The sequence below is a fragment of the Melozone crissalis genome, unplaced genomic scaffold (genome assembly GCF_028551555.1).
Source record: "Melozone crissalis strain CALT ecotype California unplaced genomic scaffold, PUWL_Pcris_2 ptg000042l_1, whole genome shotgun sequence".
In the NCBI taxonomy this organism is placed as follows: domain Eukaryota; kingdom Metazoa; phylum Chordata; class Aves; order Passeriformes; family Passerellidae; genus Melozone; species Melozone crissalis.
Window position 1 is genome coordinate 49,741,430 of NW_026535820.1, and position 18,325 is coordinate 49,759,754.

Genomic DNA, 18,325 nt, shown 5'->3' on the forward strand with positions numbered 1-18,325 from the left:
TCACAGCAGCAGAGATACATGAAGAAAATCGAGCCTGGAGTTATGCAGAAGAATGGTGGTATGCTTCCAGTACTTAGGGAAAAAAAAAAATCCAAATTCAGAATTAAATACAACAATATCTATAAATCCAACAATGATTGCTAATCTTGCATTAGAAAAAGATCTTAAACTATAGAAGTTTAACCTCTGTCAGGAGTCACTATTTTGTATCAACTGATGCATTTCAACAGTTTTACTCTTTCCTCACTCTTAACACTTAATAAAAAGAATTTTGTTTTACAAGATTTTTTTTTAAATTTTAAAAATGTTAAATTTCTTTTTCTTCTTCAATGGTATGTCCAAAAATTTCCCAAAATGAATGCATATAAATGTGTGGATTTTTAAATATGTTGCATTTAAAATGGAAATTCCAAAAAAAGAACCCAAGTGACCATTCATTTCATTTTTCACTCACTGTTAAAAATGAAGTAATAATGGTGTAAGAGTAAAATTTGTCCCTTTCTGGTCACTATTTTAGAAGGTAAATTCTATTAAGTGCTTTCATCAATCATCTTTTTATTGCTCTCTATTTCGTATTAACAAGACTGCTAAAATAAGGAGCAATCCATCAGTGTTTCATGCTCCAGTTTTTATAGGTACTTGATAGACTAATGTTTAACATATTTCAAAAATATTCTAACTACAGAGCTATCTTGGAAATGTGTGTCTATTTTATAAAATTGACACCTATAATATATTTGCATTTTGCAAGAAACTTATAAAAGCATATTTTTACTGATTTCATTAATAATTTCTAAGCAAAATCTTTGGGAAAATTAGTGCCCTGTGGAGATTTTTTTGATGTTAAAGATATGATGAGTTGTTTTATTATTGCATACTAGATATCTGTTATCCAAAAGAGGGAGCCATAACATTATACTATACCTTTGCACTTTTTGAGACAGTGAAGCTGCTTAACTTCTTATTATTCCTCTTTCTTAAAGATGATGCTTGCTTTGAGGTGTCTTTATTTGTTTGTTTTCTATTAATAAGTGTAACTCAGAACTAGATAATACACACTAATAATCTTACTGCATCTGAGTGAAATATTTACAGTAAAGACAAATAGGCTTTAGCAAACATCCTGTCATGGAAAAAAAAAAAAAAGGATTTGAAATAAATTTTTTTGCTCTTGCTTTCACCCACATGCATTTCTACCAATTTTGAGAAAAAAGTGTAGTCTCTTTTTATTTATTTCACATCTTTTGAAATGGAATATATATACATATAAATATCAAATGAAAGTGCCTAAGGGTGTTTTCTAAACATACTTTGATTACGTATCTCTGTAAAAAGTGAGATTGACTTAAAATATCACTCTATATAACTGATGAGACTTCCAGTTATTAAACATTTGATTAGAGGAACACAGCACTTATAAAGGCGTTGCCTGTATTTTGGAAAACATAGCTTAGATTGCTTTCATATCTGAAAGGTCAGTGGACAAGAATGTATCTGAAGGAGTAGAATGGAAAAGCACAGAGCGATCAATAATGTGTGCTTTACTTTCACAATTTCTTTACAGCATTCTCTTTTCATGAGTTTCATGTGCCACACTGGGATTCCAACACAGCCTTGTAACCCTTTGTGAGGAAAGCCTTATGGTATTCTCAGCATCAGAGGAGTATTGATAGTTGTTTAATCCCTTTCTAATATTTTTGAACTAAAGTATCAGTTCGGTTTTCCTGTTGATTTACAAAGGGGAAGCTCTCTTTATGGTTTGTCTGTGACTACATCTCAGTATTTTGTAGCAATGTATTGGCTGGAAGTAAATGCTGATTTTACAGACCTATTTGGTCTGTAAATGAGAATGACATGACAATGAGAAAAGACATGGCAAGTTAAAGTTCCAGAGATGCAAGTCCAAATGTATATTCTGTGGATGAAATCATAAATGTAAAAATATGCTCCCCCTTGTATGGAATGTGATTACTTCTAGTATTTTTCTTCTTATGCCTAAATTAAACTTCAGAGAATAATATGTTTATGTTATGTAATTTAAAACATTATGTCCCTCAGTTTCTTCTTGATTTGGTTGTTGGTTTTTTTTGTCTTTAGTGAGATGAATGCTGAATAAATAAGAAAAGGAGGAAGGCAAGTACCGGAAAGGGAAAGAGCAAGTGAGAAGATGAAGAAAGCACCGAGAAGATGAGGAAAAAGGAGACGAGAGGGGGTACAAACACTTGAGAACAACAAAGGTGCAGGAAAGGAGAATAAGTGTTCTTCAGAGAAGAGTATAAAGTTAAACATTCAATTTATAGCATTTATTTTTTAGATGAATCATGGCTGTCTGTTAGAAACACTTTCCAGTTACGCACCTCAAGAAATGTGGGTCTGGGGTTTTCAGAGCTGCAAAATATCAGCAAGTCCATGAATTAGGCTGGTTTTATACATGCTCAGAAATTCTGACAAAAGTCTCTGTTACACTGGGTCTGTTGTTTCATTTGTTTCAAGATTTTTCTTACTGGAAATATTTGTAATAGCAGTACTTTCTCAATGTGTATTTAGAGCCTCTGCTACTTTCTGTGAAACTTTAAAGATAACATTTGTCTGAGAATAACCATCAGTCACACAAATTGGTATTTACCACAGTGGTATCTCATGTCACCTAACAATTTCTACTCTAATAAAATATATAGTTAAGTTTTAAGAAAACTGTTTTGTTATTGAGATTATGATGTGAGTTCACTGCAAAGCAGACAAGTAGGACTGCAGATTTTCTCAAGAAAAGAAATGGATAAAGCACGATTCCACCTAAAAATAGGTGAAAAAAAGCAGAAAAAAAGCATCTAGGCAGTTTCTTCTCAGAAATTCATTAGACAGTTTTTGCTTATCTCCTATCTTCTTGTGACAAGCAGTCAATCCAGCCTATGATGCACCTTGACGTAACAGCTTGTGACTTGGTCTCCAGGTAATTTGCTCCAACAACATATCTGAACTCAAAACTTACAAAAATGAGAAGTTGTTAATCTTCATCAAGTTATTATTTGCTAAGAATTTAACAAAATAAAGAATTCAACATAATTTACTCTCATTACCAGTATTTTTTTCTAATTTCCCAAGAAAGGAAAATTCTACACTTGGTATATTTTCAAATTTAAGTCAATTTTTTCAGTTTTACTATTGATACTTTATGAGTTTCTATTATATGGCCTCACAATATGAAAACAATTTTCAACTTTGTCATTTCCATAGTGACATGAAATGTCTTAGTAATTCATATGAAACAATAAAATCAGTTATATCAAATACAAAAATTAAATACATCATCTTAATTTCCGTATTGGACCCATCTCCCACTTGTGTCATAAAGAAAGTGAGTAATCTTGCAGAGCCAATAATTTCATACCTTAAAAAAAGTCTTGAAGTAGTCATAAAAGAAATTGCAAACTTGAGGATAAACTTATTTCTTGTCTTGGGCCTTCCCTTTTTGTCTTGAATACATAAGAATACCCTTCTGTTAACATCACCTTGAATGTGCTAAAATTATAAAAGAAAATACGTAGAAAATTATATTATGTGTAAAACTTTCCTCATTTGGAAGTGTGTGATCATTGGGAATGTAATTAAAATAAAAGTGCTTACTCTAGCCGTGTTTTCACTTTTTGTTTTCCCTCTTAGCATTTGAAAATATATTCATATTTACTTTATGTTCAACGAAGTTCTTTTATGTATCATTAGAACTACTTTAAATACTCCATAATCAAGTCAATAACATTCATACTTTCAATTTATCATCTTGTTTTAATGATAAAAGTCCTCTGCCATACAGTGAACTAAGATTACTTAATTATTTCATGATTCTAATGCAGGTTTTATCTACACCTACACTAAAAAGTGGCTTTAATAGGAATTTAGGTAGTGAATTCATAAATAGAATTCCCAATTTCTAGTGATTTTTCTATAATGTATAAAATTATAATTTTACATTTTCTTTCTGAAAGCCATGTATTCTGCATTTTTCTAACATATTTATTTCAGTAGATCTCATTTTGGTTTGCATTTAAAGGTTAAACATGGTAAGGTGCTCTTTATTTCCATTCTCTTTTTCTTCATCACTTACACAGGACATTATTTCAATAACCAATTAATCTTTGTAGGGGAATTTTGTTCTTTTTTTTCTCTTATCTACATGTATTGCATTTAGTCTGCCCACATGTGCATAATACTGCTCATATTTTTCTCTCTTTTAGTGTTTGCATGATATTTTAAAACTTTCTTCTTAGCTGTTTAAGTAAGTAAAAGCATTCTGCTATCTCCAATGGCTTGCAGTTAGGTTGCTGTTGCATTTTTATGGTTTTTTGATTTTGCCTCTGTCTCTGCCTTTTAATGAATTTTTTTTCAAAATCTATTAATTCTAATGCTTTCTAAAGTCATGGCTTCTTCAACACATTAGTAATGTATACATGTGATTTTGAATTTTTAAACTAAAGATTTTTAGCTCTGTGTCTAATTTGTGTTTGTCTATTGTTCTTCTTATGTCGTAGTCATGTATAGCATTTTTTTCAGTCTATTATTTTATTTTAACAAAAGAATGCACTACTTTTATAAACACTATGTTCACTATATTATATTTATCTCATTTAAAGTTATATTAAAATTGTATTGCAATCTCATTTTGATAGTTGAGAAGATATACTTTCCCTTTATCTGCCAGCCTATGCAGAAAGAAGCCTCTTTATATTATCTGTATTTTCATCTCACTTTATCCTCTGCTGTATCAGAAATCACTATCTGTTGGCATTTTGCAATAGTTTTGTCTGACATTTACCTTGAAAGCAACATGGATTTTTTCCACTTGTTTGCTTGAATACCGATGACTTTTGTGCAGAAGAAAACACATTAAAAAAAATCCAAATAGTTTTGTTCACATAATATATTCTAATTGGCTTTGTCATTTAATGTTATCTATCTACTCACATTTCATACACATGGACATGATACAAATAATGTGGATTCTGTGCACATACCAATCCCTATGCAGGGGGAAGGATGTGAAGAGACCAGAAAGGAAAATTTGTAATAGTTTAATATTAATAGTTTAATATGATTGCACAGCCATGTTGACCATTTCCCCACTTATTGCTATTGCTGAGCTCGTGGAGCCTGGTGGGCACAGGAAATTCAGCTGTCGTGAAAAAGCTGGTGCTCAGTTGTGCAGTGCATTCTGCCCTTTCTGTCCCTTTGCAGCCCTCAAGTCCTCTGCTTGGCCTTTTTATGACTGTGACAATATTTCCTCCCTTTATCAAGATTGGATCTAAATGTTACCGATGTCCATGGGAATATTCAGCAAGAACATGATGAGCTTTCCATCAGAACTATGCGCACTTCTGTTGTTTACCTGAAGCTTATACTTGATTGCTGTCATAGAACACTTTAAAATACTTTGTTGTAATTACTGACTGGTAATTGGCAATTTCTGAGGGTCACTACTGGAATACTAATTTCTCTGATCTCTAATAAAACAGCTATATTCTTCCAAATCCATGAGATAGAACTATATTATTAGAGAGACAATGCATGTGATGTCCTCATATCATTTGTATAATTTTCTTATGTTCTATTATTTCTTGCTTCAAGATTTAAATTCAGTATTTTAGTCTGTGCTCAATCAAAAAATGTGTTGTTCAAGCCAGCATATATTTTTTCTGAACAATAAGCTATGACTGTTTACACTATCCCATTGTACCAGTAAATCAACAGGACTTCAACGGTAAAATCATTTGTTTATTCTTATAAAAGGTGGGGTTAAAGGCAAAATCTAAATTTAAACAATGCAAGATTATATCCATGCAAGCTTTGGAACTTGTTAACAGCTTCATTTTAAAATTAGATGGGTTCAAATGTCTTGTTTTTAAAACTGCACTCTCTGTGACTGCCTCATTAACCCCTTGTCCTTCAGATTTCTTAGTGATAGCAAAATCCCAACAAAAGTATGAATAAAAAATTCTCCACTCCCTGTTCTTTTATAATCTCTTCCTTTTTTTTTCTTTTTGCAGTCTATAGTCCAACAAAAAAAAAAAAAAAACAAGGTTACTTAGGCCACAGATCTTTTTTTTACAAACCTCTAATCTGTTGAAAATGCAGTAGCCACATATGGTTCTAAATTGTTCCTTTTTGATTCCTACAGATTACAGATACTATAAATATTTTCGGTCAGAAAAGTGCAATTCTGTATGACAAATTTCAAGCTGTTTGTAGTTGGGCTACATATTTTTTGTGTAGTTCACTTATAAACAGGCTCCTGAGAAGTTTACAGACTCACAGGGTAAGAACCACTTAAACCAGAGTATCCCTAGGCTTCTAGGTAGTGCTGTGTTGTTCTACTAGAGCTGGGTTCAGTGTCTAATATACAAATAATAATTGCCTTTCATTTAAGTAATAGGCAATATTTTCCATGCCGGGGGAATAAAGAAATATTAACAATATTTCTAGTAGTTTTTAGTTATAATTTGTGCCAAGTAGTCACTATTGTTGGGAATAAACGTGATAGAGGAGTATGTAACTTGCCTTATTGATGACTGCTCCTATAGCACAGCAAGCTATGGAAATCCAGTGTTATGGATGCTTGTCCTTAGGCCAGGTGGGGTCCTATGCTTAGCCCAATCTCCTTCCTTTTCTGGAGTCCTCCTCATGATGGAGTGCAAATGTCAGTAATTACCCTTACCCTTCTCACTCTTTCCCTGTTTCAGCATCAATAAAGTGTTAAGACAAACATGATAGTGGCAATAATTCTTTTGGACGACAGGTCAGGAAGACCTGGAATAGGGAGAAGCATCCTTTCTTGTACCTGATAAACCCGTTTGGTCTCCAGAACACAGGAAAAGGAATTTTTGCTGACAGATCATCCTTTAGCAAAGTGTTCCACCCTCTTTTTCCTCACTTCCATTGGGTTGAGGATCATTCAGATACCTCTAAACCCTTTACTGTCCTCTCTTCAAATCAACAAACTCCTCTGACCCCAAAAAACTGAATAGCCCCCCGACTCAAACCACAGCACAAACACAGAGAGACCAGCTGCTGGTTGTGCAAGAAGGTACTAAAGCTACACCCTAGGGAAGATCACACAGTATGAAAAGAGATAAATGTTGGAAGTGTTATGATACTGCTGCCATTCTGGTAGGTAATAATTTTTGTAACTGCCTTCACACATATTGAGTTTCTATTGAGACCTCATGGTACTCCCGCTCACCACCAGATGAACTCAATGAGGTTGTAATGTACCTGACTCTCACAAGTAAGAGCTTCAACTTCAAGTTCTTCATTGCACCTATCTGAGCCCATAGGTACATGCATATATATACACACGCATATAACCTAAGGGAAGTATATGTATGGTTCTGCTTTTAAATATTTATGGTTTTTATCATGATTGTGTTGAAATATCCTTTGCATGTAATTTCAGAGAATTGTCGACAGTAAAACAAATGAACATTGACAAATACTTTTTAAATTCTCACTGAGATAACCAAGAAGTTTTAACATCCATTCCTATCATTAAAGAATGTGGCTGGTGAAGTATTAAAATTTATTAAGATAAATCAATTTCCAGTCTCAACTGTCTAACATACCATACGGTATCATTTCATTTTTTGAGGAAAAAAGTAACAAAACATGCTGCCTTCAAAGATGAACACCATTATATTTCAGGGTAAATACCTTTTTTTTTTTCTTTTCCTGAGTGGTATTGGTGCTGCTGTTATCAACCACACCTGGAAAAACAATTGCTTGTATATGGAGGTGATGACTCTGTCCTATGACTACACTATCTTTAAATCTTAACATCTTCCATTTTCTTTTTTATAAATAGAAAAAACAATCTTGGATGCTCTTTGGAAATGCTGGAAAGCTCATGCTTCCTTCAGTGTGCCTTAGAATGAACCACTACAGACTACATGCAAAAAACCAAAGAATGTGTCTATGTTTTCCTTCCTGCTCTTCAGATACTTGGTCACTGGGATGGAAATTTCTGTTTAAAAGGAGCATGCTCACATTATTTGACCTTTCAATTATCAGGATAAAACTAAACCTCAGGACCAATTAATTGAAATAGGAACAAGAAGACAACTTTTATTTGCTTTGTGAGGGGACATTAAAATTAAAGGTAACAGAGGTATTGTTTACCTTGGGGCTGATCATTTAGATGATCATACAGTAAGGATGAAGAATTAAAAAAACTCCCTCGTAGCAAAAAGATTTCAGGTTTCCTGAACCTTTGTTCAATGAGGTGAGAAACAGGAAAGGAAGCTTAAAACTCTATGTCAAAATTATTGCTTAAATTTTGTGAAGGTGCAAATTTTGTCAATATTTTTACTGAGATACAAAGTGCAGAGGTATTAAAGTAATTCACTGAAAGTCATGCCATGTAATTTTTTTAATGTGATTTAGTCAAAAGTTCCTCTTTGATGGAATTTTTGCCTCAAAACAAATCTGTTGAATGAAGTGGAATTATTTTCTAGAGGAGGACCCTGGGAACTGCCAGCCCATCACTTTCATCTCTGCACCTGGCATGATTATGAAACACATCATCCTGCAAGATGGATTAAACCATGTGGGAGACAAGGAGGCGATTAGGGACAGCAAACATGGCTTTACCAAGGGCAAACTCTTCCTGACTGATCTCATGATCTGACTGATCTCATGGCCTTCAGTGACGGACTGACTGCATCAGTGGACGAGGTACCTTCTGATATCATGCATCTGGACTTCTGTAAGGCCTCTGACACCCCCACAAGAGTCATGCTGCTCAATTGGAGGCATGCAGGTTTGATGGTCAGACTGTTACATGGAGAAAGAATCAGATGTTTGGCTTCATTCAAAGATTTACAGTCAATGGCTGTGTCCAAGTGGAAACCAGTAGAGAGTGATGTCCCTCAAGGGTCTCTACTGGGGCCAATACTATTTAATACCTTTTTAAACTACACAGATGATGAGAAAGACAGCACACAATTTAGCAGGTTTGCAGATGACACCAAGCTGTGTGGTGCAGTTGATACACCCAAGTGAAGCGACACCATCCAGAGGGACCTTGACAGACTTAAGGAATGTGTCTATGCAAATCTCATGAAGTTCAAACAGGCCAAGTCCAAGGTGCTGCACCTGGACTGGGGCAATCCTCAGCATCATAACAGACTGTGGGATTAAGATATTGAGAACAGCTCTGTAGATAAAGACTTTAGGACGCTGGTAGATGAAACTCAATATTAGATGATGACTTTTAACTGAAAGAGAAGAAGGTTTAGGTTGGACATGAGGGGACTATATTTTACAGCAATGATGTTGACACACTGGAACAGGTTACCCAAAGAATTTGTGAATATTCCATCACTGGAAAAGTTCAAGGCCAGGTTTGATGGGCTTTTGAGCATACTGACCTGGAGGAAGTTGCCCCCACCCATGGCAGGGTGGCTGAACTTCAAAGTTCTCTTCTAGCCCAAACCCTTCTATAATTCTGGAATGGCAGCATAGACAGAGCAGAGGTTTTTCTGTGTTTTTCTCTGATATTTACCACTCTAGGTCTGATGCTACAGAGTAAAATCTGGACCTGCAAAGACCTCCTCAGCTTGGCACATAAGAATATTGGTTAGCTGTTAGTAACTAGAGAATATAGCTCTGGAAAATTTACAATGCAAATATATGCATGACTTTCATAACAGAGATGTTGTGCACATTGTAAAATAACAAAAAAAAATTAAAAATCTATATCTGTCATTACGCATTACAGCTATATTTACACAGACATATGTAGGTATTTATGTAGATATATAGAGAGATATAAGTATACTTAGATCCCTAGATCTTTTAACCTAACCTGTGTCTCTAAAATTACATCAAAATAATGATAAAACTATATCAACACAGATACTGATAGAGATACATATATAGACAAATACATGTAAATTTTCACCACAGGCAATGGAATTTCATGATTTTTTAAATTTTCTACTAGACCCACAGGCTGACTAGCATGAAGTTTAATTAGTGCTAATTAACTAGAGGTGAAGGAAGCAGAAAATTTATGTGACTCATTTATTTTTTCATTCCACCACAATGTCCCCTTATTTATGTTCCTCTATAGTATTTTATTTTCAGAGTTCAGCTTTCAGTCCAAAAAATTATTGATTCTGATACTACTTGTGAACAAAAGACATAAACTACAACAATCATTTTGGTTCTATTTTTATTGTAGCTACCCACAGTATTGCATTTTAAATAATCTTAAAATAAGTAATCCAGAAATGTTTATGCTGCTTCAGCTTTGTGAATCCATTCTTCTTGGAGAGGAAGACAGCCTTCCTTCCTTCCTTCCTTCCTTCCTTCCTTCCTTCCTTCCTTCCTTCCTTCCTTCCTTCCTTCCTTCCTTCCTTCCTTCCTTCCTTCCTTCCTTCCTTCCTTCCTTCCTTCCTTCCTTCCTTCCCCAGAGAACTAGAGATGCTTTCAACCAGATTGACAAGGTTGACAAGGTTTCTTCTAGTAGCTGTAGGCATGTTCTGTAGCAATTACCCTGGGTTACTCAATCCATGTTTCTGCCCCATATTTTTTATTATTTGGGACCCCCACATGTAAATCTTAGGAAAGTTCTCAGTCAGATGCCTAAGACATAGCTACTATTTCAAACTACCCACACTTGCAGAACAATATCACTTTATCCTGAGTTTATAAAATTTATCTGCCAGTTAAAAAATAGTGAAATATTTTTTAAATACAAGTTGACATTCATTTTAAGTCATGAGATCAGGAACTTATATCCTGTATTGGTTAATCCTTAAGACTCATTTTCATTCTAACCAACAGTTAAACTATGAGTATGTTCTGCTCCTAGTACGGTACACACACAGACCAGTACACAAACTACACAGGAACCTTTTGTTCTTGTATGCAACTGTTGGCAAATCTTCAGCTATATATTCCTTTGAAATCAGGATTTATGTATTGCTAGAATTACACAGTATTTCTCTTGGGTAATCAAGGGAACCATGATCCTAGGTCTCTATATAACAGTGCAGTTCTCTATTTAATCATATGTCTGCTCTGCAAACATAAAGTAGTTATAAAAACTATTCAGCCTGTAAGCTTTTGGTTTGGGGAGCGTCATTATGTAGAGTCTCAACACTTCGCTGACAGAAAAAAAAAACCATAGAGGACCTTTGTATATTTGAGAAGTTTATTTTTTGCATTTTTTTCTGTATCCTATATTTTCTAAATTCTTTGGATCTCTATTGTATGGAGGTGTTAGAAAAATTTCCTCTGAAATGTAAATGTGAATTTCCTAAGCATAAATTCAAATGGCAAATAAATTATTAGAGTATCATTGTCAGAAGTGCTAAATCTTTCATTCTAGCTGTACTCACATTTATGTGTCTGAATGCGCAACGCTAGGCATGTTCCTAAGTCTTTATCTCTTAGATTCAACCTTGTAAGGTTGAACACCTTTTAATTAAATTTTTTTTTTGTTTTTGTTTTAGCAAAAGCTGCACTCTGTGGTGCATCTAGCGACTTCCTAATTCATGCCTGTTTTTGAGCTAAATGATGTTTTTTCCCTTCCTGAATGAAAGCTTCAGGGAAAGATTCTCAACCAGTAGATTCTTTTGGCCAGTGATAGCTGACAGCAGTTGTACCAACGTTTCTGAGGGTTTCCTTTCTTTAATTGCCTTTAAAAGTGATTATAAGAACACTAAGCACAATACATTTTTTAATTTGAAGGTCCTTCTGCTTACTGCAGGGATGGTTTGGTACCATAAGTAGATTTTTCAAGAAGACAATAACTGGAAGAGCAGGCAGTACCAGAAGCTTGGGACAAATATAATTAAAGTATCACTAAATCAGTACTTCAACTAATATGTGAGTTTTCAGCCTTGATGCTACTTCTATTATTACTACTACTAAGCAAAGAACAATTACCTTCAGTATTGTTCTATCTCCATGAAGGAACTTGAAGAGATTAATTAATTTTATTTAGAACACAGGGGGTTTTACTTATTATCTTACTCTAGAAAAGAGGTAAATCCAACGAGATAGCTGTCTTGACTAGGAAAGAAGTCATATATAACACAAATTTGAAGCCATTAAGAGCAAGATCAAGCTCAACTGCAGTAAAGCCATAGATTGAAGATAACAGGAAAGAATGAGGAGACTACATTATTTTTTACATCAAAATCCATTTTTCCTACAAGTCTAAATTCTCATTAGTAATGAAATTACCTTTTATATCTGGGAAACAAATGTAAGGATTATGGCAAATCTTCCAGGAAATGGGAAAATATTTTCTGCAATTTAATATTTTTATGTTTACTCTGAGGAAAATAGAATCTTTTTTTATCAGATAGTATAAGAACACAGATTCCACACTCATTTTTACTCAGGGTAAGGGAAATGCACAAAAGTAATTTCACTGGTTTCAGTGGGACCAGTCTTATTGCAAAATGTTACCCGGTCTGAATACAGGTTCTGGAACGCAGCACAAGCACAAACAGCTCTCCTGACAAATAGTTTAAACAACTACAAGAATTTCCTTTGGAAATAAGTATGTTTTCCTGATTTTTTTCCCCTTTTGCTACACAGGCAAAACTATTTCCATGAGATTACCCGCAGCCAGCATCTGCGGTTTAAGAATTAAGAATATTTTTACAATAGCTTCCCAGTACAAAGCTTGATATTTAAATCCACTAGTATGGAAAATAATAACAAAGAATAATGCAAACCATGTGAAAGTATTGCAATAAACAACAAAGTAAGCAGGAAAATTCAGCCAGAATGCAGCACTATAAACTTAAGCAAACCCATTGTAATATATCATTTTCTACAAATATTGCATTATTTTTCTCTAGCATTTGCATGAGTTATACTTCAGTTTATGTCGCTAGATGCATGAGAACATGTACGAATGTACATATATATAACAGTTCTGTTCATACACTGGGGCTATTTTTATCTGTTAAAATCGGATGTGATTAGACCACTGAAACCTTCAAATCATACAGAACATAAAACTTCTGGATTTTAAAATGCTAAATATTACTTGTTCTGTGCCTATTTTTTCTTTAAAACCAGAAGCAATGGGATTAACTTCACCCTTATCCCCAACTCAGCCCATTTTTGCTTTGTCTCTTCATCTCCTTAGGAGCAAATATTGAATGATGGAGTACAAAGAAAACAAAAGCCAATTATTCTAGTAAGATATTAAGCTGAGTTTTTTAGATCATTATATTTTTAAATTTCCTTTATTGAACACTTTTTATACAACTTGATGTTTTTATTTAATTCTTTTTTTAAGGGGTGTCGGAATATGAATGTCAACCACTGGTTGGTTGTGCACCATTGATTATCAATATAATAGATCATATTTTTTTGAAAATAATGGCTAAATCTAATTATACCTGTATATATTTCCAGAAGGCTTGTATACATCATTAATTGACTTCAATTGAACTATTAAAAATGCACAAATTCAGATTATCTCCTTCTGAGAGCTGTTGTGCAATTTGTTTAAATGATGGAAGGGCCTACTCTTTCTATGCCCAAATACAAATGCATTAGCCACAATTTTCTATATTTCACAGAATCTATTCTTGGGTGTAATTTATGAAGATCATGTTTTGAATCTGGACAAGTGCTTTAGGAGCTCTTTCTCAACATATTTATGCACAATGGTGAGATGCTGCCAGTATTTTTTAGAAAATTGAATCCTTTAGTACCAACATGCAAGCATGCATGGCCCAAAATTGCAATATCGTTATGGGCAGAATTTCTATGAAGATGGTCCTTCTTTCTCTGAAATACAGGCTTTGAGGACAAAGCAACCTGAATACCATCTAGCATGGATAAAATTTGTACTTACCTAAACCTCCTTGATATATGTATATCAAGAGATAACATATTATGAAAAAAATGTTTTTCTGAGATAGGGAAACAGAATCCAAAGTGATGTTGTCTTGATGTTGCTATTACTCTTACTGCTAACAGGTGTGAAATTTAATTATAGAAGTTTGCATTTTGCTAGCAAACGAGTACACTGGACACCACTTAAAGCACTCAGTTTCGAAGTCGAAGAAATATATTTTCTGAGAAATATTTGTGGTTATTGATGGTGTTATTTAAGGGTTCAAGGTAAATATATTTTTTTGAACATTGATGTAGTCCTACAGAGAACTTGGAGGATTGGAAAAGTGGATCACCCATTTTATTCCTGTCTCTGACACAGAGGTTCTCTGTAACTGAGACAGTCTCTGTGTGGCACTGTGTGTGTATGGGATAACAACAGTGCCACCCATGTCCTCTTGTAATCTTCCCAAGATTGCAGAAGAAAGACTATAAGCAGCATACTTCACTTCCTGACATTTCTGTAATAAAATTACATACTGTGTGTTAAAAAATATTTTTTTTCTAAAATATTTTGGGCCTTCCTCTGAGCTGCAGTGTACATCCAGCATTTTTCCTCTTTCCTGAAGCTAGTAACATTTTCCCAGAAGAAACCAAGTCTCAGCTTTGCTCGGATTTTGCACTGCAGACACAAAGTATGATTTGATCAAGGTATGACTCTCCTGCTCAGTCATGCTTGGCAAGTAGTCCTCGATGCCACTGGGGTATTTTTTATCAGGATCAGTCACTGAAAGTCAGGAAAATAACTTTTCTTTTAACATTCAGCAATTTCCTATGTGTTTAAAAGCCAAGAAGAGAAATTACTCTGACTGCTTTTGCAAAAATTCTTTTTCTTCATTTCCCTTTGCTTTATTTTCCTTCTCCTCCTACCACCTTTCACGAAATTTTGGATTTATTCCCATGAATTATTTTCTTAAATTCCCTCACTCACATAGAGAATGCAGGCCGCTTTTACTTGGGCAACTCTATTCATTTTAAAATATTAGTTCTTCTGCAGATAGCATTTGAATATAACACCTGCTGTAAGCCTTAGAAATTCTGAACCCATTCTGATATGTGTGGGAGATGCATTTTTCTCTAGATTTTTGCTCCAGTTACCTTCTGCAGTTAAATAGCTCTGACTGCATGGAAGAAACACATACATTTAAACATCTATATTGTCTCATAGTCTAGCCTACGTATCCCAGTTTTCTTATATGATGTCTCCTGAACAAACTCATCCTCAGAGAAAATTGTCAGTCCTGTTACTCTCTGGCTCTACTTCTCAAACACTTCCGCCAGTAGATTCCCTGCAACCCATGTTGTGCAGATTCAGAAACCAAGTACTGATGCCAGAGATAAGAGAATGTCAGAATTAAGTTGTAAGGTCCTTTCAGCAGCGTTATGGGTGATGACATTTAAACCAGTGGATTTCAATTATTACATTTTTTTTGGTGGGTAGGTCAGCGAATGAAATCATCATTATTGGCTGATCCCATGATGAGGGGGCGTCTCTGCCAGTACCATGCAACTGCTGCTGAGATAAGCATCCTTGTGGAGCAACAGCCAGGTGAGAGGAGAGCACAAATCCCTGTATGTGGGCTGCTGTCTGGAGAGGAGGACACCCTTTTCAGAATGGGCACTTCTGCAGAAAAGCATGAAAATTCTGAAAGCTTCAAGCAATTTTAACATGGAGCTGTGCAAAGCATATGGCAGAGGTGTCCCCACATTTTCTCTACGAACTGCATCACCAAACTTCTTTTTGTGGTTAGGTGAGATGTACCAGTTACACACAAAGCATAACATTCTACAATAATGGCTACAAGACAATCTCTGAAATGAAAAACTCTACTTTGTTCAGGCAATAAACATATGAAAAACTTTTATTCTTGAACTCACTCCATCAAGTTTAAAAAGACTTGGCAACTGTTTTAGGTACAAGTAGTAATAGCACTGATACAGTTACAGTTACATTTCTCCATTTAAAATTAATCTAATTTACCTAACTTAAAAAAGCCCAAACCAAGAATTATTTATTTCACAGACACTTGACTGTATAATGTTTTATATTTTTGTTAATAGAAAATCATATTAGCTGTAAACATATATAATTCTCCCTTGAAGTTACATTACACAGTGAAGCACAAATGACAGGACAATATATTTTATCTGTCAGATTGACATACAGATAGTAATACACCTTTTTAAACAACTAACATTGTTCACAAATAAATTTCTTAACCGTCATAGACAAATTATAACACAAATCTTCTGAATATTTAATTAGTTCACTATATTTTTGGAATAAAATTATCCTTTCAGATATGGAGAACTACTTGGAGACAATGATTTTTAAAGATCTGTCATTGGTAATTCCCATCACTATGACTAATATTACTTAACAAACCTTTTGATCTCATCTCCAAAACTAGTGCAAGTATTGCACTTGCATTTTTATCCTTTTTTATCCCTAGCAAGGGCAGCTAGTGTAGTACTGAGCAATGAAGCATAATCCTGCTGTGGTTTCAGTAAAATATTAGTTTTATCACTTTAATCAGAGCAAGACTCATACATTGGTTGTAAATTTGTCTACTGAAAATGTAAAGTATTTTAAGAAAACACCATTCTATTTTCTGAACTATGACTTAAATCTGTGACAAGGTGAGTGGCTGCTGTATCCATATTGCCTAACAACAGGAAGGGATATCAATTACCTTTTAATTCATGTACATCATTCTTTCTTTGAAGCTCATAAAGTGAAATTGAGCACATGTGACAGCATGTTTCTTGCATGTGAAAAGGCAAAATGTCATTCATTTGTTTTCTGCTGGTTACTTCAGTGTCAAGTGGTCAGTATGACCTTTTATGCTTTCTGCCTTGCTTTCTGTGGGACTCTCTGATTATACATATTAGGCTGACAAGGTAGTTTGGAAGGACTTCTGGAAAGCATCCTTGCACTTTAAGCCTGTTGACTTTGACTTTCTGCTACAGATATCCAAAGGGACATCTGCCTAGGCTTTCAATCTTTCTGAACCCTGAGCTGTACTTCCCTCTGTAAAACATATCAAAAATACCCCACTAATTTTGCTAGTTTCACTAAAGAAAATCAAAAAAAAAAAAAACATTAGTACTTCATTCTTGGTAGCAACAAAGACATCCTATTTTTTCATCCTTCTTAACCAGGGTTGTTTTTATCAGATGTATTGACAAACACATTTGTGGAAAAAAAAGAAAAGGGGAATAGCTTCTATCTGGACAGGTGAAAAAGCATCCTGCATGAAAGTTAGGCTATATTGTTACTCCTATATGGCAGGAAAAACTGATTAATATCAAACAGTATTTCCAAAGAGCATACACACTGCTAATATTTTAATGTACACAAGTAGTCATCACATCTACAGTATCAGAAGTTTAGATTTCAGCAATTTAATGGGTTGGGGTCTTTTTGGGAACTCTGTAAGAGAAATATCCCCAATGTGCTCTGCTGACACTGCCCCTCCACTCCCCCTTGCTTAAAAAGTATCTGAACGGCATCTTCGACATTTTACACACTCCTAAAGAAAGCATGTGTTCTTTTGCTGTCGGCAGTTCTCATGCTACAGAAAGTTGATGTACTCACCCAGGCTGTCTGTGTGAGCCCAGTTCTGTCCGTTCAGCGCTGCTTCTCTACCTGCATCCTGCCTTCTGCATGTTCCCGTGCCTCCAGCGCCGAATGCACTCGCCTCTCACCAGGGCTCCCTCTCTCCCGGCATCACTTTTAAGTCAGGCAGGCAGCGAGCAGGAGCCGAAGGGACTCTCTGTCTGATTGGTTTCCATTCAGTGCCCCTGATTAGTAAAAAGCTTCCCTCGCAAGGAGAGGTGTCGCTGCCCCTCGCCGAGGGAGATGCTGCTGCTGATAGAGCCGCAGTGCTCAGTGAGCAGGTTTGGGGCTGGGGGGACAGCACGGCGGCTTTGCCAGCCAAACACTGATTTGCAAGTGAATGCAGTGGGAGGGTTCAGAGAGGAGGGCTTTGTTAAGCACCTACTTATTAACTGAGGCTTAAATACAGAGGCACATGTAACCAGCTCAGTTTGGTCTGTTTTAATAACAGGGTTAAAGGTGTACCCCTAACATGTGGATGATATGGAGAAAAACAAATTACTCTATACATCTATACTAGCGACACAGCGTCATTGGTGTGCAATATACATTGGAGAATGCAAAATTATCCTCTAATGTTACTACAGTGACAAATGATTTTAAGGTGAAAGAAAGCAACGTGTGTGAGATTTCCCTGTGTGCTCAATAGTTTTACAGCTCTAATGTCACTTACAGCTAATGATAATGATAGGCTTGTCACTGTACCTGAAAGTGAACATAATACGAAGTTGCAAGGGACGTTTTGGGAATTGTGACTAATAATGTTCAAGTCATTCACAGAAATAAACA

General features: G+C 35.1%; 1 protein-coding gene across 1 annotated transcript in view; it reads right to left on the bottom strand.

Annotated features, from left to right (window-relative positions):
- Positions 1–17,854, bottom strand: part of CDH9 (cadherin 9) — a 97,265-nt gene extending 79,411 nt beyond the window's left edge. Inside the window, exon 1 of the mRNA XM_054285241.1 lies at positions 17,516–17,854. The gene's annotated coding sequence lies outside the window, so the exon portion shown is untranslated. The remainder of the gene's footprint in view (positions 1–17,515) is intronic.
- Between the last annotated feature and the right edge of the window lie 471 nt (positions 17,855–18,325).